The sequence below is a fragment of the Phoxinus phoxinus genome (assembly GCF_949152265.1).
Source record: "Phoxinus phoxinus genome assembly, chromosome: 18".
In the NCBI taxonomy this organism is placed as follows: domain Eukaryota; kingdom Metazoa; phylum Chordata; class Actinopteri; order Cypriniformes; family Leuciscidae; genus Phoxinus; species Phoxinus phoxinus.
Window position 1 is genome coordinate 32,820,288 of NC_136893.1, and position 23,276 is coordinate 32,843,563.

The following is a 23,276-nucleotide window of genomic DNA, read 5'->3' on the forward strand; positions in this document are numbered from 1 at the left end:
ATCACACCCAAGTCGGTACACCCGTGTATGGACTCAGCCTGTGGTCACATGAAAGGGGATTTGGCGACTGGCCACTTGGTGGCGCTGTAAACAGAAAAAACAACAACATGAGTGCGGCCGTAGACGACTGTGTATCAAGTGCTTTTTCACACATGCACAAGGTATTCACACCACATGATAGAACTCCTCATTCTGAACTATTTTGCCTCCGGGACCACTGCTGTCAATCAAAGCGTTTGTTAAATATCTGAGATTATGTGAACAATAATAAAAAACCCACTTTCGCAGACTGAAAAACCTAGGTTGTTTTATATCTCTCAATCAACCAGCGCAGGTCAATTCGAAAGACTTCCTAGGCCATTCCTTGTCTGAAAAAGAAGAAGAAGAAATAAGTGGAAATCCAACAATCTGCTCTTACAACCAGTTTTTGTCCAGGGGAGAGCGCGAACGCAGTCCCCCACTACCATAAATTATGCAGTCGAGATTCCCACATTTGGGGAATTCGCAGGGGTCAGCACGACCGGAGTGCAATGGCCGAGCCTCGCCCTGGGTGAACCACCTTCCTGATCATGGTGTCTCCCCTGCCAGGTAAGTATGAATTCATAGGCCTCCGGTCAGAGGCACCCTGCCCATCTTCGCAATCCTCACCGACGGTCGGACAATCAAACGCACACCTGATTCAACTCATCAGCTCGTTAGTAGAGACTCCAAGAGATAAGAGAGACATCAGAAATGTGCAGTGACGGACCTTTCTTTTCTTTCTCTTTTTCATGCTCCGGCTCCATGAGCCAAAAATCTGTTTAGTGTGCAGTCCCCGGATAGTGGACGAATCAGATATTAAACTGGAAAGAACAGAGTTGATTTTATTTTATTGTTTATGTGTTTGTTTTTTACACCACCACCCTACCTTTACTAGTATAGTCTATGAGCACCTACTACACCTTTCAAACACCAATACAAAGCAGTATCCACTAGTTCCATTAACATCTGCTGCCACACAAGTCTAAAACATTTCTTTCATTCAACACTTTAGAAGGGGTGCACCGTTCCCAGAAGTACTGCAATACCGGGTCGATGCGTGGAGTGGACGGAGCAAGCCCCTATACCATCTCCCAGTTCCAAAAATCAATTTAATATATGGTGCCCGGATAGGGCACGTATCAGATATTAAACTGATAAGAACAGATACTACACTTGATCTTAGCCAAAAGGCCGAGAAGCGATGACACAATGACGCAGAGGCGGGGGAGCCGGCAAAGGCCACGCCCACCTGGGCCGCGGCGGGAGGGACTGAGGCCGCCAACAAACAAGCTCAGCGACTGGTTGACAAACCGAAAACGGACCACAACAGAGTGCGCAACACGACACTTTGGAGTGCAACCTGGGATTCTGGATCATCATCAACATTCTGCCCTGAACGTGAGCGGGCAGACCAAAGCGTACGTCGTGGAGACTTCTGAGGGATGGCAGTACCCACCCCCGGTCTGCAACATCACCAAGGCTCGGCCCGGCCGGACCCAGGGTGGCGCTGCAGCGATCAAAAGTACGATATGGCGCGTAACTCCTAAACCGCCGTTCGCAGACCCAAGTGTCTTACATCCCCGGAATCCTTGGCTCGGGCCGAACGAGACGCACGCCTCGGATTGGATGGTCGCGCTGGTGCGACTTTCGGGTATTTGGGACTTTCTGAAATACCTACTTTTGCACACTAGTCCTAGGTGTTGTGCCCAATCTGACCCAAACCGGTGCAGCAAGATTGTCCAGAGTCTGACTGCCAACAGTGATTGGGAAAAAAGTGTGAATTTCGCTTCACGTTGGCGACGGGACGCCAAAACGTTGGGAGTGGGCGAGGCGGGCTTTACTCGAATGGCTATAACTCTCCAACCGAATGAGACGATCACACCCAAGTCGGTACACCCGTGTATGGACTCAGCCTGTGGTCACATGAAAGGGGATTTGGCGACTGGCCACTTGGTGGCGCTGTAAACAGAAAAAACAACAACATGAGTGCGGCCGTAGACGACTGTGTATCAAGTGCTTTTTCACACATGCACAAGGTATTCACACCACATGATAGAACTCCTCATTCTGAACTATTTTGCCTCCGGGACCACTGCTGTCAATCAAAGCGTTTGTTAAATATCTGAGATTATGTGAACAATAATAAAAAACCCACTTTCGCAGACTGAAAAACCTAGGTTGTTTTATATCTCTCAATCAACCAGCGCAGGTCAATTCGAAAGACTTCCTAGGCCATTCCTTGTCTGAAAAAGAAGAAGAAGAAATAAGTGGACATCCAACAATCTGCTCTTACAACCAGTTTTTGTCCAGGGGAGAGCGCGAACGCAGTCCCCCACTACCATAAATTATGCAGTCGAGATTCCCACATTTGGGGAATTCGCAGGGGTCAGCACGACCGGAGTGCAATGGCCGAGCCTCGCCCTGGGTGAACCACCTTCCTGATCATGGTGTCTCCCCTGCCAGGTAAGTATGAATTCATAGGCCTCCGGTCAGAGGCACCCTGCCCATCTTCGCAATCCTCACCGACGGTCGGACAATCAAACGCACACCTGATTCAACTCATCAGCTCGTTAGTAGAGACTCCAAGAGATAAGAGAGACATCAGAAATGTGCAGTGACGGACCTTTCTTTTCTTTCTCTTTTTCATGCTCCGGCTCCATGAGCCAAAAATCTGTTTAGTGTGCAGTCCCCGGATAGTGGACGAATCAGATATTAAACTGGAAAGAACAGAGTTGATTTTTTTTTTATTGTTTATTTGTTTGTTTTTTACACCACCACCCTACCTTTACTAGTATAGTCTATGAGCACCTACTACACCTTTCAAACACCAATACAAAGCAGTATCCACTAGTTCCATTAACATCTGCTGCCACACAAGTCTAAAACATTTCTTTCATTCAACACTTTAGAAGGGGTGCACCGTTCCCAGAAGTACTGCAATACCGGGTCGATGCGTGGAGTGGACGGAGCAAGCCCCTATACCATCTCCCAGTTCCAAAAATCAATTTAATATATGGTGCCCGGGTAGGGCACGTATCAGATATTAAACTGATAAGAACAGATACTACACTTGATCTTAGCCAAAAGGCCGAGAAGCGATGACACAATGACGCAGAGGCGGGGGAGCCGGCAAAGGCCACGCCCACCTGGGCCGCGGCGGGAGGGACTGAGGCCGCCAACAAACAAGCTCAGCGACTGGTTGACAAACCGAAAACGGACCACAACAGAGTGCGCAACACGACACTTTGGAGTGCAACCTGGGATTCTGGATCATCATCAACATTCTGCCCTGAACGTGAGCGGGCAGACCAAAGCGTACGTCGTGGAGACTTCTGAGGGATGGCAGTACCCACCCCCGGTCTGCAACATCACCAAGGCTCGGCCCGGCCGGACCCAGGGTGGCGCTGCAGCGATCAAAAGTACGATATGGCGCGTAACTCCTAAACCGCCGTTCGCAGACCCAAGTGTCTTACATCCCCGGAATCCTTGGCTCGGGCCGAACGAGACGCACGCCTCGGATTGGATGGTCGCGCTGGTGCGACTTTCGGGTATTTGGGACTTTCTGAAATACCTACTTTTGCACACTAGTCCTAGGTGTTGTGCCCAATCTGACCCAAACCGGTGCAGCAAGATTGTCCAGAGTCTGACTGCCAACAGTGATTGGGAAAAAAGTGTGAATTTCGCTTCACGTTGGCGACGGGACGCCAAAACGTTGGGAGTGGGCGAGGCGGGCTTTACTCGAATGGCTATAACTCTCCAACCGAATGAGACGATCACACCCAAGTCGGTACACCCGTGTATGGACTCAGCCTGTGGTCACATGAAAGGGGATTTGGCGACTGGCCACTTGGTGGCGCTGTAAACAGAAAAAACAACAACATGAGTGCGGCCGTAGACGACTGTGTATCAAGTGCTTTTTCACACATGCACAAGGTATTCACACCACATGATAGAACTCCTCATTCTGAACTATTTTGCCTCCGGGACCACTGCTGTCAATCAAAGCGTTTGTTAAATATCTGAGATTATGTGAACAATAATAAAAAACCCACTTTCGCAGACTGAAAAACCTAGGTTGTTTTATATCTCTCAATCAACCAGCGCAGGTCAATTCGAAAGACTTCCTAGGCCATTCCTTGTCTGAAAAAGAAGAAGAAGAAATAAGTGGAAATCCAACAATCTGCTCTTACAACCAGTTTTTGTCCAGGGGAGAGCGCGAACGCAGTCCCCCACTACCATAAATTATGCAGTCGAGATTCCCACATTTGGGGAATTCGCAGGGGTCAGCACGACCGGAGTGCAATGGCCGAGCCTCGCCCTGGGTGAACCACCTTCCTGATCATGGTGTCTCCCCTGCCAGGTAAGTATGAATTCATAGGCCTCCGGTCAGAGGCACCCTGCCCATCTTCGCAATCCTCACCGACGGTCGGACAATCAAACGCACACCTGATTCAACTCATCAGCTCGTTAGTAGAGACTCCAAGAGATAAGAGAGACATCAGAAATGTGCAGTGACGGACCTTTCTTTTCTTTCTCTTTTTCATGCTCCGGCTCCATGAGCCAAAAATCTGTTTAGTGTGCAGTCCCCGGATAGTGGACGAATCAGATATTAAACTGGAAAGAACAGAGTTGATTTTTTTTTTATTGTTTATTTGTTTGTTTTTTACACCACCACCCTACCTTTACTAGTATAGTCTATGAGCACCTACTACACCTTTCAAACACCAATACAAAGCAGTATCCACTAGTTCCATTAACATCTGCTGCCACACAAGTCTAAAACATTTCTTTCATTCAACACTTTAGAAGGGGTGCACCGTTCCCAGAAGTACTGCAATACCGGGTCGATGCGTGGAGTGGACGGAGCAAGCCCCTATACCATCTCCCAGTTCCAAAAATCAATTTAATATATGGTGCCCGGGTAGGGCACGTATCAGATATTAAACTGATAAGAACAGATACTACACTTGATCTTAGCCAAAAGGCCGAGAAGCGATGACACAATGACGCAGAGGCGGGGGAGCCGGCAAAGGCCACGCCCACCTGGGCCGCGGCGGGAGGGACTGAGGCCGCCAACAAACAAGCTCAGCGACTGGTTGACAAACCGAAAACGGACCACAACAGAGTGCGCAACACGACACTTTGGAGTGCAACCTGGGATTCTGGATCATCATCAACATTCTGCCCTGAACGTGAGCGGGCAGACCAAAGCGTACGTCGTGGAGACTTCTGAGGGATGGCAGTACCCACCCCCGGTCTGCAACATCACCAAGGCTCGGCCCGGCCGGACCCAGGGTGGCGCTGCAGCGATCAAAAGTACGATATGGCGCGTAACTCCTAAACCGCCGTTCGCAGACCCAAGTGTCTTACATCCCCGGAATCCTTGGCTCGGGCCGAACGAGACGCACGCCTCGGATTGGATGGTCGCGCTGGTGCGACTTTCGGGTATTTGGGACTTTCTGAAATACCTACTTTTGCACACTAGTCCTAGGTGTTGTGCCCAATCTGACCCAAACCGGTGCAGCAAGATTGTCCAGAGTCTGACTGCCAACAGTGATTGGGAAAAAAGTGTGAATTTCGCTTCACGTTGGCGACGGGACGCCAAAACGTTGGGAGTGGGCGAGGCGGGCTTTACTCGAATGGCTATAACTCTCCAACCGAATGAGACGATCACACCCAAGTCGGTACACCCGTGTATGGACTCAGCCTGTGGTCACATGAAAGGGGATTTGGCGACTGGCCACTTGGTGGCGCTGTAAACAGAAAAAACAACAACATGAGTGCGGCCGTAGACGACTGTGTATCAAGTGCTTTTTCACACATGCACAAGGTATTCACACCACATGATAGAACTCCTCATTCTGAACTATTTTGCCTCCGGGACCACTGCTGTCAATCAAAGCGTTTGTTAAATATCTGAGATTATGTGAACAATAATAAAAAACCCACTTTCGCAGACTGAAAAACCTAGGTTGTTTTATATCTCTCAATCAACCAGCGCAGGTCAATTCGAAAGACTTCCTAGGCCATTCCTTGTCTGAAAAAGAAGAAGAAGAAATAAGTGGAAATCCAACAATCTGCTCTTACAACCAGTTTTTGTCCAGGGGAGAGCGCGAACGCAGTCCCCCACTACCATAAATTATGCAGTCGAGATTCCCACATTTGGGGAATTCGCAGGGGTCAGCACGACCGGAGTGCAATGGCCGAGCCTCGCCCTGGGTGAACCACCTTCCTGATCATGGTGTCTCCCCTGCCAGGTAAGTATGAATTCATAGGCCTCCGGTCAGAGGCACCCTGCCCATCTTCGCAATCCTCACCGACGGTCGGACAATCAAACGCACACCTGATTCAACTCATCAGCTCGTTAGTAGAGACTCCAAGAGATAAGAGAGACATCAGAAATGTGCAGTGACGGACCTTTCTTTTCTTTCTCTTTTTCATGCTCCGGCTCCATGAGCCAAAAATCTGTTTAGTGTGCAGTCCCCGGATAGTGGACGAATCAGATATTAAACTGGAAAGAACAGAGTTGATTTTTTTTTTATTGTTTATTTGTTTGTTTTTTACACCACCACCCTACCTTTACTAGTATAGTCTATGAGCACCTACTACACCTTTCAAACACCAATACAAAGCAGTATCCACTAGTTCCATTAACATCTGCTGCCACACAAGTCTAAAACATTTCTTTCATTCAACACTTTAGAAGGGGTGCACCGTTCCCAGAAGTACTGCAATACCGGGTCGATGCGTGGAGTGGACGGAGCAAGCCCCTATACCATCTCCCAGTTCCAAAAATCAATTTAATATATGGTGCCCGGGTAGGGCACGTATCAGATATTAAACTGATAAGAACAGATACTACACTTGATCTTAGCCAAAAGGCCGAGAAGCGATGACACAATGACGCAGAGGCGGGGGAGCCGGCAAAGGCCACGCCCACCTGGGCCGCGGCGGGAGGGACTGAGGCCGCCAACAAACAAGCTCAGCGACTGGTTGACAAACCGAAAACGGACCACAACAGAGTGCGCAACACGACACTTTGGAGTGCAACCTGGGATTCTGGATCATCATCAACATTCTGCCCTGAACGTGAGCGGGCAGACCAAAGCGTACGTCGTGGAGACTTCTGAGGGATGGCAGTACCCACCCCCGGTCTGCAACATCACCAAGGCTCGGCCCGGCCGGACCCAGGGTGGCGCTGCAGCGATCAAAAGTACGATATGGCGCGTAACTCCTAAACCGCCGTTCGCAGACCCAAGTGTCTTACATCCCCGGAATCCTTGGCTCGGGCCGAACGAGACGCACGCCTCGGATTGGATGGTCGCGCTGGTGCGACTTTCGGGTATTTGGGACTTTCTGAAATACCTACTTTTGCACACTAGTCCTAGGTGTTGTGCCCAATCTGACCCAAACCGGTGCAGCAAGATTGTCCAGAGTCTGACTGCCAACAGTGATTGGGAAAAAAGTGTGAATTTCGCTTCACGTTGGCGACGGGACGCCAAAACGTTGGGAGTGGGCGAGGCGGGCTTTACTCGAATGGCTATAACTCTCCAACCGAATGAGACGATCACACCCAAGTCGGTACACCCGTGTATGGACTCAGCCTGTGGTCACATGAAAGGGGATTTGGCGACTGGCCACTTGGTGGCGCTGTAAACAGAAAAAACAACAACATGAGTGCGGCCGTAGACGACTGTGTATCAAGTGCTTTTTCACACATGCACAAGGTATTCACACCACATGATAGAACTCCTCATTCTGAACTATTTTGCCTCCGGGACCACTGCTGTCAATCAAAGCGTTTGTTAAATATCTGAGATTATGTGAACAATAATAAAAAACCCACTTTCGCAGACTGAAAAACCTAGGTTGTTTTATATCTCTCAATCAACCAGCGCAGGTCAATTCGAAAGACTTCCTAGGCCATTCCTTGTCTGAAAAAGAAGAAGAAGAAATAAGTGGAAATCCAACAATCTGCTCTTACAACCAGTTTTTGACCAGGGGAGAGCGCGAACGCAGTCCCCCACTACCATAAATTATGCAGTCGAGATTCCCACATTTGGGGAATTCGCAGGGGTCAGCACGACCGGAGTGCAATGGCCGAGCCTCGCCCTGGGTGAACCACCTTCCTGATCATGGTGTCTCCCCTGCCAGGTAAGTATGAATTCATAGGCCTCCGGTCAGAGGCACCCTGCCCATCTTCGCAATCCTCACCGACGGTCGGACAATCAAACGCACACCTGATTCAACTCATCAGCTCGTTAGTAGAGACTCCAAGAGATAAGAGAGACATCAGAAATGTGCAGTGACGGACCTTTCTTTTCTTTCTCTTTTTCATGCTCCGGCTCCATGAGCCAAAAATCTGTTTAGTGTGCAGTCCCCGGATAGTGGACGAATCAGATATTAAACTGGAAAGAACAGAGTTGATTTTTTTTTTATTGTTTATTTGTTTGTTTTTTACACCACCACCCTACCTTTACTAGTATAGTCTATGAGCACCTACTACACCTTTCAAACACCAATACAAAGCAGTATCCACTAGTTCCATTAACATCTGCTGCCACACAAGTCTAAAACATTTCTTTCATTCAACACTTTAGAAGGGGTGCACCGTTCCCAGAAATACTGCAATACCGGGTCGATGCGTGGAGTGGACGGAGCAAGCCCCTATACCATCTCCCAGTTCCAAAAATCAATTTAATATATGGTGCCCGGGTAGGGCACGTATCAGATATTAAACTGATAAGAACAGATACTACACTTGATCTTAGCCAAAAGGCCGAGAAGCGATGACACAATGACGCAGAGGCGGGGGAGCCGGCAAAGGCCACGCCCACCTGGGCCGCGGCGGGAGGGACTGAGGCCGCCAACAAACAAGCTCAGCGACTGGTTGACAAACCGAAAACGGACCACAACAGAGTGCGCAACACGACACTTTGGAGTGCAACCTGGGATTCTGGATCATCATCAACATTCTGCCCTGAACGTGAGCGGGCAGACCAAAGCGTACGTCGTGGAGACTTCTGAGGGATGGCAGTACCCACCCCCGGTCTGCAACATCACCAAGGCTCGGCCCGGCCGGACCCAGGGTGGCGCTGCAGCGATCAAAAGTACGATATGGCGCGTAACTCCTAAACCGCCGTTCGCAGACCCAAGTGTCTTACATCCCCGGGATCCTTGGCTCGGGCCGAACGAGACGCACGCCTCGGATTGGATGGTCGCGCTGGTGCGACTTTCGGGTATTTGGGACTTTCTGAAATACCTACTTTTGCACACTAGTCCTAGGTGTTGTGCCCAATCTGACCCAAACCGGTGCAGCAAGATTGTCCAGAGTCTGACTGCCAACAGTGATTGGGAAAAAAGTGTGAATTTCGCTTCACGTTGGCGACGGGACGCCAAAACGTTGGGAGTGGGCGAGGCGGGCTTTACTCGAATGGCTATAACTCTCCAACCGAATGAGACGATCACACCCAAGTCGGTACACCCGTGTATGGACTCAGCCTGTGGTCACATGAAAGGGGATTTGGCGACTGGCCACTTGGTGGCGCTGTAAACAGAAAAAACAACAACATGAGTGCGGCCGTAGACGACTGTGTATCAAGTGCTTTTTCACACATGCACAAGGTATTCACACCACATGATAGAACTCCTCATTCTGAACTATTTTGCCTCCGGGACCACTGCTGTCAATCAAAGCGTTTGTTAAATATCTGAGATTATGTGAACAATAATAAAAAACCCACTTTCGCAGACTGAAAAACCTAGGTTGTTTTATATCTCTCAATCAACCAGCGCAGGTCAATTCGAAAGACTTCCTAGGCCATTCCTTGTCTGAAAAAGAAGAAGAAGAAATAAGTGGAAATCCAACAATCTGCTCTTACAACCAGTTTTTGTCCAGGGGAGAGCGCGAACGCAGTCCCCCACTACCATAAATTATGCAGTCGAGATTCCCACATTTGGGGAATTCGCAGGGGTCAGCACGACCGGAGTGCAATGGCCGAGCCTCGCCCTGGGTGAACCACCTTCCTGATCATGGTGTCTCCCCTGCCAGGTAAGTATGAATTCATAGGCCTCCGGTCAGAGGCACCCTGCCCATCTTCGCAATCCTCACCGACGGTCGGACAATCAAACGCACACCTGATTCAACTCATCAGCTCGTTAGTAGAGACTCCAAGAGATAAGAGAGACATCAGAAATGTGCAGTGACGGACCTTTCTTTTCTTTCTCTTTTTCATGCTCCGGCTCCATGAGCCAAAAATCTGTTTAGTGTGCAGTCCCCGGATAGTGGACGAATCAGATATTAAACTGGAAAGAACAGAGTTGATTTTTTTTTTATTGTTTATTTGTTTGTTTTTTACACCACCACCCTACCTTTACTAGTATAGTCTATGAGCACCTACTACACCTTTCAAACACCAATACAAAGCAGTATCCACTAGTTCCATTAACATCTGCTGCCACACAAGTCTAAAACATTTCTTTCATTCAACACTTTAGAAGGGGTGCACCGTTCCCAGAAATACTGCAATACCGGGTCGATGCGTGGAGTGGACGGAGCAAGCCCCTATACCATCTCCCAGTTCCAAAAATCAATTTAATATATGGTGCCCGGGTAGGGCACGTATCAGATATTAAACTGATAAGAACAGATTTTTTTCTTTCGAAAAAAGTTTATTGTCACAGTTTTTCCTTCCATTCTTTCAATTTCCACAATTATATATATATTTTTTCCATTAAAATCACATATTCCATTTCACGTCTTAAAACAAAAATTACACAATTTACCGTAAAAAATCAGTTATTGTTTGTGTGTTGTGTAAAAGTCCATGTATGTTAGTATGTGTTGTTTTAAAAGAAAGGTAAATGGATTAAAATGAATAGGAATAAAACAATAGAACAATAAAACGATAAAACATGCCAAATAAAACATATCTTCTTGTACAGGATCGAGGGTGAGTCCCTATCAAAATTGTCCATTCACTCCAGGTCTCCAGAACAGGCCCCAGACTCCCCGCTTCCGGTCCCCAGCGGAAATCCCCTCTCCTCCGGCCCGCTGGCCCGCTGTTCCCGTAGCCGGTGTGGTGAGGGTGCATCGACGGGCGGCCAGGGTCGGTGGCGGCCGGGACCTTCTCCGTGTGACCCCGGCCCCCCCATCCGAATGACGACGTCCGGCGCCTCCTGCAGCGTTGTTCTTATCATCTGCTCGCACGCGTGGAGGGGCACCGTAACGCGTTTCCCCACCAGCAGGTTTCTGGTGACCCAGATGGCATCCTTGATCACGTTTAGGGTGAGCCAGAGCGAGGTAAATTCTTGGGATGTCATGTCCTTCAAGCCCTGACCCACCCCTAGGATGGCGAGCTTGTAGTCCACCTGGGCCCCACCCGCTGGCAGGCACGGGAAAACCAGGGGGCCGGTCTTGGCCCACAGGTCCCGCGCAGCGCCACACTCCCAGAGCAGATGGTAAACGGTCTCCGGGGAACCACATCCGGACCGTGGGCAGGTAGAGTTTTTGGCCATGCCTCTGGAGTGCATAACCGCCCTGACCGGGAGGATCTCATGAGCCACCATCCACGACAAGTCCTTAAGCCTGTTCTGGAGAGCTGGGTGGGCAACGTTCCGCCAAACTTGTTTGGCCTCACTTAGTGTGAGGCCTGGAACTGGACTCACCTTTTCTCGATCCTGCACAAGGGAGATCAAAGACTTATGATTAGTTAAAACAGTGACATCCTCTGTTTCTAAAAAATGTTTCTTTAAAAATTTCTTGATAAAACAGTAATGTTTGGGAAGGCTAAAAGACACTGGGATTTTTAAATCAACAGGTAAAATCTTCAAAGTTCTTAAATAGGACCCCATCCAGAATCGAGCCATTGCTGCTGTCTTGTTTTCTCTGGATGGGGTCAAAGCATATTTAATGTTCAGAGCGGTAAAATGGCTACTTAAAAACAGGTGGGGGTCTGGGAGGCCTTTCCCGCCATTCTCTTTTCTTTTTTTGATGACCTCCCTCTTCAATCTTTCCCACTTGGACCCCCACAGGAAATAAAACACCGCCCTCTCCATGTTGATCAGGAATCGTCTTGGGGGACTAAAAACAGAACAGACAAGTAAAATCAGCGGTAAAATCACTGCTTTAAAAATTAAAATCTTGCCTTCGTACGTCAGTTGTCGTAGTCCCCAAAAGCCCAGTCTTTGCCTAACTTTCCCTAACAAGTCAGTCCAGTTTCCCTGTCCTCCACCGTCTCTGTCAAATTTTACACCTAAAATTTTCAAATCATTGTCTTTAAAATCCAAATTTAGTCCACCTGTGTCCACGTCACCCCACGGCCCGAAGAGCTGGGCCTCAGACTTGCTCCTATTGAGCTTAGCGCCTGAGGCCCGACCGTACCAGTCAGTCAAGTCCATTGCTCTTCGTACCGATAAAACGTCAGTGGCTAAAAGGGTCACGTCGTCCATATATAAAAGGCAGGTTGCCGTCAGTCCTCCAGTCCCTGGAACGTCTAGTCCTTTAATCCATTTGTCCCTTCTCAATATTTGTGCCAGTGGCTCAATGCAAGCCACATACAGGAGGGGAGATAATGGACACCCCTGACGGACGCCGCTGTGGATATTTACAGCATTGGATAGATGCCCGTTAACTACAATTCTGCTGATCAGACTGTTGTACAGCAGTCCCACCCAGGCTATAAACCTCTCTGGAAACCCCATTTTTTCCAGTACCTTAAAAAGGAACTGGTGCGAGATGCGGTCAAATGCTTTTTCAAAGTCTAAATTTAGGACTACTAGCCGAATGTTTCTGTCTCTCGCATAACAGATGGCATCTCTGATCAGCACCAGGCTGTCCGTGATCTTCCTTCCAGGCACGGCGCATGCTTGATCCGGGTGGATTACGTCCGCTAAAACTGTCGACATACGTGTGGCTAAAATTTTGCTAAAAAGTTTACAGTCAACGTTTAAAAGGGTAATGGGTCGCCAGTTCCGTAAGTCTGTCTTGTCCCCTTTTTTATGTAAAAGTGAAACTATCCCTATTCTAAAGCTGTCAGGAAGTCTTTCAAGAGTCTCAAATTCTTTTAAAACAGTCAGTAAGTCAAACGCTAAAATATCCCAAAAAGTTAAGTAAAACTCCAGAGGAAGTCCGTCTGTACCAGGGGACTTTCCTCGTTTAAAACTTTTAAGAGCTTTGTGAATTTCTAAAATGGTAAAATCTTGAGATAAAATTGTACATTCACCGTCAACTTTCTTTTCTAAAAACTCTAAAACTTCCCTTAATGTGTCATTGTGAACTACTTTGGTGGTGTATAGGTTTTCATAAAATGCTTCAGTTTCCTTTAAAATTTCTTTTGTAGTGTAGACCTCCCTTCCTCCCCTTTTCAAAACAGTAATTGCCCCACCCCGTGAAACAATCTTTTTAAAAAAATACCTGGTACACTTTTCACCATCCTCTATCTCCCTCTCCCTGCTCCTTAAAATGACACCTTTGCTTTGACTTTCGGATAAAACTGACATTTCTTGCTTTATTTCTTTAATTTCTTCACTGAAATCAATCCCATCATTTAAAAGATTAAAATACCTCTGTAGTCGTTTTTGCAGCCCCACCATGCGTCGATTTAATCTATTCTTTTTATTTTTGCCTATCGTTCTAAAAAACTGTCTCGTCCGTTCCTTTACCACCTCCCACCACTGTGCACGTGAGTCGTAAAAGTCTTGGAGGGTCTGCCATTGGCTGAACTGCTCCCTGTACTCTCTAACTACTTCTTTATCTTCCAAAAGGGAGCAGTTCAGCTTCCACAGCCCTCCCCCTACTGTCACACCAGTGGGCAGTGAAAGGGTGCATGACAGCATTATGTGATCTGAAAAAAAGAGGGGGGTTAATGTTGCATCGGTTGGCAGGCAGTCCCGTGTAAAAATGTAGTCAATGCGAGAGGCTCGGGTGCCGTCACCACTGAACCAGGTGAAGCCCTCCTCTCTCTGATGCATTGCTTTAAAACAGTCTACTAATTTAAAATCTCTAACTAAGTCCTGCAATAAAACCGATGTTTTGTCAACCTTAAAATCCTCTGTCCTCTTCCTGTCTTTCTTGGTTAAAACACAATTAAAATCCCCAGCTACCACTAGGGGAGCCCTACCTAGCATGTGGGGCTGCAGGTCTTCTAAAAGCTCATACCTATTATTTTTGTCTGTAAAACCATACACATTTAAAATGTTAAAATCCTTACCTAAAACAGTCAGATTAGCTAAAATTGCCCGCCCATCCCTCACCACAGTGCTGCCCTTCACCAAAATATTTGGATTTTTTATTAAAATAGCAACACCGTCATTTTTGTTAAAATTGGACCCACTCCAGATGGAAAGTCCTGGGGTCCAAATCTCCTCCCACTTCCTGTAATTTTTTAAAAAAGGCAGACCACATTCTTGTAATAAAAACACATCTGACTTAAAAGATTTTAAAAGGGATAACACGCTCTGTGCTCGTATATTGCTCTTCACACTTCTCACATTGATGGTGGAGATAGTGAGAGCCATGAGCAGTATGGTTAAAAAGGTGTGAGACATTTAAAAGCAACCAAAGGGCTACAGAGATATAGTTAAAATCATGTTACACTTGCCTCTCCTTTTCCCCAGACAAACTGGGATCAGGTGGGCAAATGCTCGCCGCCTCGGAGTCCGCAGAGAGAACCTCTTGTGGCTCCTTCGGTGACGATGTTCTCAGCTTAATGTGCAAAAAAGAGACTTCATTGGGAGATTCTGCGGGCCACATACGGTCTAGATCTACCGAAGAGGAACTATCTAGCCGATGCGATGCCCGCAGTCTTTTCTCCTCTGTTTGAAGCAGAGGAGATCTCGCAGTCCTTTTCTGCACTTGAGCATTGGGGAGTGAACAATCAGTTTCACCCCCACTGTCCACCACACTAACCTCCGATACGGTGTAGAGGGAGGAAGCCGTTACATCCTCTTCCTCCTCCATTTTGTTTCCGCTTTTCTCTTGTTGGGGAGCGGCTTCCTCCCTCTGTTCACTATTAAAACTTGACTCCGCCCCTGTGGCCGCCCCACTTCCTTCCACCTGTCCAATCCCTGAGGCTGGCTGGGAAAAGGAATTTCCCGCCAAAACCCCAGGGACCGCCTCCTCCTTCCTTTGTTCTTTTGTTTGCTCTGACTGTGGGGCGGCCATTTTGTTGCCTTTGAGTTTGTTGGCAAAGCTTTTTGGGCAATCTCTGTAGAGATGGTTGGATTCTCCACACAGGTTGCACCGCCTGCCATTGGTACAATCATCGAAAATGTGACCAATTTCTCTGCACTTCCCACATACTAACTCTTGGCATGCCTCAGCAAGATGCCCAACTCTTCCACATTTTCTACATAGCTTTGGCATACCTTGATAGTGTATGTAGCCTCTGTTTTCTCCCAGCACAATCATAGAAGGCAGATGTTTCAGGCCCTGGTAGCCCCCAGCGTCTTCCCATTGTTTGATGGGAATCCGCCAGGAGCAATTCCAAATGCCATCTTCATCTAGCACTTTGACAGGCTGACCTCGAACAGTGCAAAATCTACCCAACCAGACACAAATATCATCTCCAGTCACTGTTTCATTGAACATCCTGACAATCACAGTTTTAAGTGTGTTATCAGAAAGTTTCTCCACAGTGAACATGGAGAACTGGGCCTTAACAGAGTCAAATCTTTGCCAAAAATCATTTAGCAGGGAAGCAGTTTTAAAACTCAAATCAAAACCCTTGTTAAGGGGCAGAGTCATTAAACAATTCAAATCATCTGGCTTAAAACACAAGGTCTTTTGGACAAGCTTCCTGGAAAAGTCCATGCGGGACAATCCCAGGAGCTTCCCCTCAAACTCTTTAAATAAAAAACGCACGCTGTGGTGCCTCCGCACGCCGGCACGGGCAGCCGACATGATGGAGGCACCAACAGCCTAAAGGATTTAAAAGAACAATAAATAAATAAATAAATAAATAGATAAAAGTCTTACCTTAAAACTGTTGAACAGTAAAAGCAGCAAGATCAATCTCCCTCCTAAAAGTTTGGGGCTCAAGCCACTGAGCGACCGAGCCGGAAAAACCTCCAAGAGGCGATCGCTGTCTCCACCTGACGACCAGATACTTGTTCTTAGCCAAAAGGCCGAGAAGCGATGACACAATGACGCAGAGGCGGGGGAGCCGGCAAAGGCCACGCCCACCTGGGCCGCGGCGGGAGGGACTGAGGCCGCCAACAAACAAGCTCAGCGACTGGTTGACAAACCGAAAACGGACCACAACAGAGTGCGCAACACGACACTTTGGAGTGCAACCTGGGATTCTGGATCATCATCAACATTCTGCCCTGAACGTGAGCGGGCAGACCAAAGCGTACGTCGTGGAGACTTCTGAGGGATGGCAGTACCCACCCCCGGTCTGCAACATCACCAAGGCTCGGCCCGGCCGGACCCAGGGTGGCGCTGCAGCGATCAAAAGTACGATATGGCGCGTAACTCCTAAACCGCCGTTCGCAGACCCAAGTGTCTTACATCCCCGGGATCCTTGGCTCGGGCCGAACGAGACGCACGCCTCGGATTGGATGGTCGCGCTGGTGCGACTTTCGGGTATTTGGGACTTTCTGAAATACCTACTTTTGCACACTAGTCCTAGGTGTTGTGCCCAATCTGACCCAAACCGGTGCAGCAAGATTGTCCAGAGTCTGACTGCCAACAGTGATTGGGAAAAAAGTGTGAATTTCGCTTCACGTTGGCGACGGGACGCCAAAACGTTGGGAGTGGGCGAGGCGGGCTTTACTCGAATGGCTATAACTCTCCAACCGAATGAGACGATCACACCCAAGTCGGTACACCCGTGTATGGACTCAGCCTGTGGTCACATGAAAGGGGATTTGGCGACTGGCCACTTGGTGGCGCTGTAAACAGAAAAAACAACAACATGAGTGCGGCCGTAGACGACTGTGTATCAAGTGCTTTTTCACACATGCACAAGGTATTCACACCACATGATAGAACTCCTCATTCTGAACTATTTTGCCTCCGGGACCACTGCTGTCAATCAAAGCGTTTGTTAAATATCTGAGATTATGTGAACAATAATAAAAAACCCACTTTCGCAGACTGAAAAACCTAGGTTGTTTTATATCTCTCAATCAACCAGCGCAGGTCAATTCGAAAGACTTCCTAGGCCATTCCTTGTCTGAAAAAGAAGAAGAAGAAATAAGTGGAAATCCAACAATCTGCTCTTACAACCAGTTTTTGTCCAGGGGAGAGCGCGAACGCAGTCCCCCACTACCATAAATTATGCAGTCGAGATTCCCACATTTGGGGAATTCGCAGGGGTCAGCACGACCGGAGTGCAATGGCCGAGCCTCGCCCTGGGTGAACCACCTTCCTGATCATGGTGTCTCCCCTGCCAGGTAAGTATGAATTCATAGGCCTCCGGTCAGAGGCACCCTGCCCATCTTCGCAATCCTCACCGACGGTCGGACAATCAAACGCACACCTGATTCAACTCATCAGCTCGTTAGTAGAGACTCCAAGAGATAAGAGAGACATCAGAAATGTGCAGTGACGGACCTTTCTTTTCTTTCTCTTTTTCATGCTCCGGCTCCATGAGCCAAAAATCTGTTTAGTGTGCAGTCCCCGGATAGTGGACGAATCAGATATTAAACTGGAAAGAACAGAGTTGATTTTTTTTTTATTGTTTATTTGTTTGTTTTTTACACCACCACCCTACCTTTACTAGTATAGTCTATGAGCACCTACTACACCTTTCAAACACCAATACAAAGCAGTATCCACTAGTTCCATTAACATCTGCTGCCACACAAGTCTAAAACATTTCTTTCATTCAACACTTTAGAAGGGGTGCACCGTTCCCAGAAATACTGCAATACCGGGTCGATGCGTGGAGTGGACGGAGCAAGCCCCTATACCATCTCCCAGTTCCAAAAATCAATTTAATATATGGTGCCCGGGTAGGGCACGTATCAGATATTAAACTGATAAGAACAGATACTACACTTGATCTTAGCCAAAAGGCCGAGAAGCGATGACACAATGACGCAGAGGCGGGGGAGCCGGCAAAGGCCACGCCCACCTGGGCCGCGGCGGGAGGGACTGAGGCCGCCAACAAACAAGCTCAGCGACTGGTTGACAAACCGAAAACGGACCACAACAGAGTGCGCAACACGACACTTTGGAGTGCAACCTGGGATTCTGGATCATCATCAACATTCTGCCCTGAACGTGAGCGGGCAGACCAAAGCGTACGTCGTGGAGACTTCTGAGGGATGGCAGTACCCACCCCCGGTCTGCAACATCACCAAGGCTCGGCCCGGCCGGACCCAGGGTGGCGCTGCAGCGATCAAAAGTACGATATGGCGCGTAACTCCTAAACCGCCGTTCGCAGACCCAAGTGTCTTACATCCCCGGAATCCTTGGCTCGGGCCGAACGAGACGCACGCCTCGGATTGGATGGTCGCGCTGGTGCGACTTTCGGGTATTTGGGACTTTCTGAAATACCTACTTTTGCACACTAGTCCTAGGTGTTGTGCCCAATCTGACCCAAACCGGTGCAGCAAGATTGTCCAGAGTCTGACTGCCAACAGTGATTGGGAAAAAAGTGTGAATTTCGCTTCACGTTGGCGACGGGACGCCAAAACGTTGGGAGTGGGCGAGGCGGGCTTTACTCGAATGGCTATAACTCTCCAACCGAATGAGACGATCACACCCAAGTCGGTACACCCGTGTATGGACTCAGCCTGTGGTCACATGAAAGGGGATTTGGCGACTGGCCACTTGGTGGCGCTGTAAACAGAAAAAACAACAACATGAGTGCGGCCGTAGACGACTGTGTATCAAGTGCTTTTTCACACATGCACAAGGTATTCACACCACATGATAGAACTCCTCATTCTGAACTATTTTGCCTCCGGGACCACTGCTGTCAATCAAAGCATTTGTTAAATATCTGAGATTATGTGAACAATAATAAAAAACCCACTTTCGCAGACTGAAAAACCTAGGTTGTTTTATATCTCTCAATCAACCAGCGCAGGTCAATTCGAAAGACTTCCTAGGCCATTCCTTGTCTGAAAAAGAAGAAGAAGAAATAAGTGGAAATCCAACAATCTGCTCTTACAACCAGTTTTTGTCCAGGGGAGAGCGCGAACGCAGTCCCCCACTACCATAAATTATGCAGTCGAGATTCCCACATTTGGGGAATTCGCAGGGGTCAGCACGACCGGAGTGCAATGGCCGAGCCTCGCCCTGGGTGAACCACCTTCCTGATCATGGTGTCTCCCCTGCCAGGTAAGTATGAATTCATAGGCCTCCGGTCAGAGGCACCCTGCCCATCTTCGCAATCCTCACCGACGGTCGGACAATCAAACGCACACCTGATTCAACTCATCAGCTCGTTAGTAGAGACTCCAAGAGATAAGAGAGACATCAGAAATGTGCAGTGACGGACCTTTCTTTTCTTTCTCTTTTTCATGCTCCGGCTCCATGAGCCAAAAATCTGTTTAGTGTGCAGTCCCCGGATAGTGGACGAATCAGATATTAAACTGGAAAGAACAGAGTTGATTTTTTTTTTATTGTTTATTTGTTTGTTTTTTACACCACCACCCTACCTTTACTAGTATAGTCTATGAGCACCTACTACACCTTTCAAACACCAATACAAAGCAGTATCCACTAGTTCCATTAACATCTGCTGCCACACAAGTCTAAAACATTTCTTTCATTCAACACTTTAGAAGGGGTGCACCGTTCCCAGAAGTACTGCAATACCGGGTCGATGCGTGGAGTGGACGGAGCAAGCCCCTATACCATCTCCCAGTTCCAAAAATCAATTTAATATATGGTGCCCGGGTAGGGCACGTATCAGATATTAAACTGATAAGAACAGATACTACACTTGATCTTAGCCAAAAGGCCGAGAAGCGATGACACAATGACGCAGAGGCGGGGGAGCCGGCAAAGGCCACGCCCACCTGGGCCGCGGCGGGAGGGACTGAGGCCGCCAACAAACAAGCTCAGCGACTGGTTGACAAACCGAAAACGGACCACAACAGAGTGCGCAACACGACACTTTGGAGTGCAACCTGGGATTCTGGATCATCATCAACATTCTGCCCTGAACGTGAGCGGGCAGACCAAAGCGTACGTCGTGGAGACTTCTGAGGGATGGCAGTACCCACCCCCGGTCTGCAACATCACCAAGGCTCGGCCCGGCCGGACCCAGGGTGGCGCTGCAGCGATCAAAAGTACGATATGGCGCGTAACTCCTAAACCGCCGTTCGCAGACCCAAGTGTCTTACATCCCCGGAATCCTTGGCTCGGGCCGAACGAGACGCACGCCTCGGATTGGATGGTCGCGCTGGTGCGACTTTCGGGTATTTGGGACTTTCTGAAATACCTACTTTTGCACACTAGTCCTAGGTGTTGTGCCCAATCTGACCCAAACCGGTGCAGCAAGATTGTCCAGAGTCTGACTGCCAACAGTGATTGGGAAAAAAGTGTGAATTTCGCTTCACGTTGGCGACGGGACGCCAAAACGTTGGGAGTGGGCGAGGCGGGCTTTACTCGAATGGCTATAACTCTCCAACCGAATGAGACGATCACACCCAAGTCGGTACACCCGTGTATGGACTCAGCCTGTGGTCACATGAAAGGGGATTTGGCGACTGGCCACTTGGTGGCGCTGTAAACAGAAAAAACAACAACATGAGTGCGGCCGTAGACGACTGTGTATCAAGTGCTTTTTCACACATGCACAAGGTATTCACACCACATGATAGAACTCCTCATTCTGAACTATTTTGCCTCCGGGACCACTGCTGTCAATCAAAGCGTTTGTTAAATATCTGAGATTATGTGAACAATAATAAAAAACCCACTTTCGCAGACTGAAAAACCTAGGTTGTTTTATATCTCTCAATCAACCAGCGCAGGTCAATTCGAAAGACTTCCTAGGCCATTCCTTGTCTGAAAAAGAAGAAGAAGAAATAAGTGGAAATCCAACAATCTGCTCTTACAACCAGTTTTTGTCCAGGGGAGAGCGCGAACGCAGTCCCCCACTACCATAAATTATGCAGTCGAGATTCCCACATTTGGGGAATTCGCAGGGGTCAGCACGACCGGAGTGCAATGGCCGAGCCTCGCCCTGGGTGAACCACCTTCCTGATCATGGTGTCTCCCCTGCCAGGTAAGTATGAATTCATAGGCCTCCGGTCAGAGGCACCCTGCCCATCTTCGCAATCCTCACCGACGGTCGGACAATCAAACGCACACCTGATTCAACTCATCAGCTCGTTAGTAGAGACTCCAAGAGATAAGAGAGACATCAGAAATGTGCAGTGACGGACCTTTCTTTTCTTTCTCTTTTTCATGCTCCGGCTCCATGAGCCAAAAATCTGTTTAGTGTGCAGTCCCCGGATAGTGGACGAATCAGATATTAAACTGGAAAGAACAGAGTTGATTTTATTTTATTGTTTATGTGTTTGTTTTTTACACCACCACCCTACCTTTACTAGTATAGTCTATGAGCACCTACTACACCTTTCAAACACCAATACAAAGCAGTATCCACTAGTTCCATTAACATCTGCTGCCACACAAGTCTAAAACATTTCTTTCATTCAACACTTTAGAAGGGGTGCACCGTTCCCAGAAGTACTGCAATACCGGGTCGATGCGTGGAGTGGACGGAGCAAGCCCCTATACCATCTCCCAGTTCCAAAAATCAATTTAATATATGGTGCCCGGGTAGGGCACGTATCAGATATTAAACTGATAAGAACAGATACTACACTTGATCTTAGCCAAAAGGCCGAGAAGCGATGACACAATGACGCAGAGGCGGGGGAGCCGGCAAAGGCCACGCCCACCTGGGCCGCGGCGGGAGGGACTGAGGCCGCCAACAAACAAGCTCAGCGACTGGTTGACAAACCGAAAACGGACCACAACAGAGTGCGCAACACGACACTTTGGAGTGCAACCTGGGATTCTGGATCATCATCAACATTCTGCCCTGAACGTGAGCGGGCAGACCAAAGCGTACGTCGTGGAGACTTCTGAGGGATGGCAGTACCCACCCCCGGTCTGCAACATCACCAAGGCTCGGCCCGGCCGGACCCAGGGTGGCGCTGCAGCGATCAAAAGTACGATATGGCGCGTAACTCCTAAACCGCCGTTCGCAGACCCAAGTGTCTTACATCCCCGGAATCCTTGGCTCGGGCCGAACGAGACGCACGCCTCGGATTGGATGGTCGCGCTGGTGCGACTTTCGGGTATTTGGGACTTTCTGAAATACCTACTTTTGCACACTAGTCCTAGGTGTTGTGCCCAATCTGACCCAAACCGGTGCAGCAAGATTGTCCAGAGTCTGACTGCCAACAGTGATTGGGAAAAAAGTGTGAATTTCGCTTCACGTTGGCGACGGGACGCCAAAACGTTGGGAGTGGGCGAGGCGGGCTTTACTCGAATGGCTATAACTCTCCAACCGAATGAGACGATCACACCCAAGTCGGTACACCCGTGTATGGACTCAGCCTGTGGTCACATGAAAGGGGATTTGGCGACTGGCCACTTGGTGGCGCTGTAAACAGAAAAAACAACAACATGAGTGCGGCCGTAGACGACTGTGTATCAAGTGCTTTTTCACACATGCACAAGGTATTCACACCACATGATAGAACTCCTCATTCTGAACTATTTTGCCTCCGGGACCACTGCTGTCAATCAAAGCGTTTGTTAAATATCTGAGATTATGTGAACAATAATAAAAAACCCACTTTCGCAGACTGAAAAACCTAGGTTGTTTTATATCTCTCAATCAACCAGCGCAGGTCAATTCGAAAGACTTCCTAGGCCATTCCTTGTCTGAAAAAGAAGAAGAAGAAATAAGTGGAAATCCAACAATCTGCTCTTACAACCAGTTTTTGTCCAGGGGAGAGCGCGAACGCAGTCCCCCACTACCATAAATTATGCAGTCGAGATTCCCACATTTGGGGAATTCGCAGGGGTCAGCACGACCGGAGTGCAATGGCCGAGCCTCGCCCTGGGTGAACCACCTTCCTGATCATGGTGTCTCCCCTGCCAGGTAAGTATGAATTCATAGGCCTCCGGTCAGAGGCACCCTGCCCATCTTCGCAATCCTCACCGACGGTCGGACAATCAAACGCACACCTGATTCAACTCATCAGCTCGTTAGTAGAGACTCCAAGAGATAAGAGAGACATCAGAAATGTGCAGTGACGGACCTTTCTTT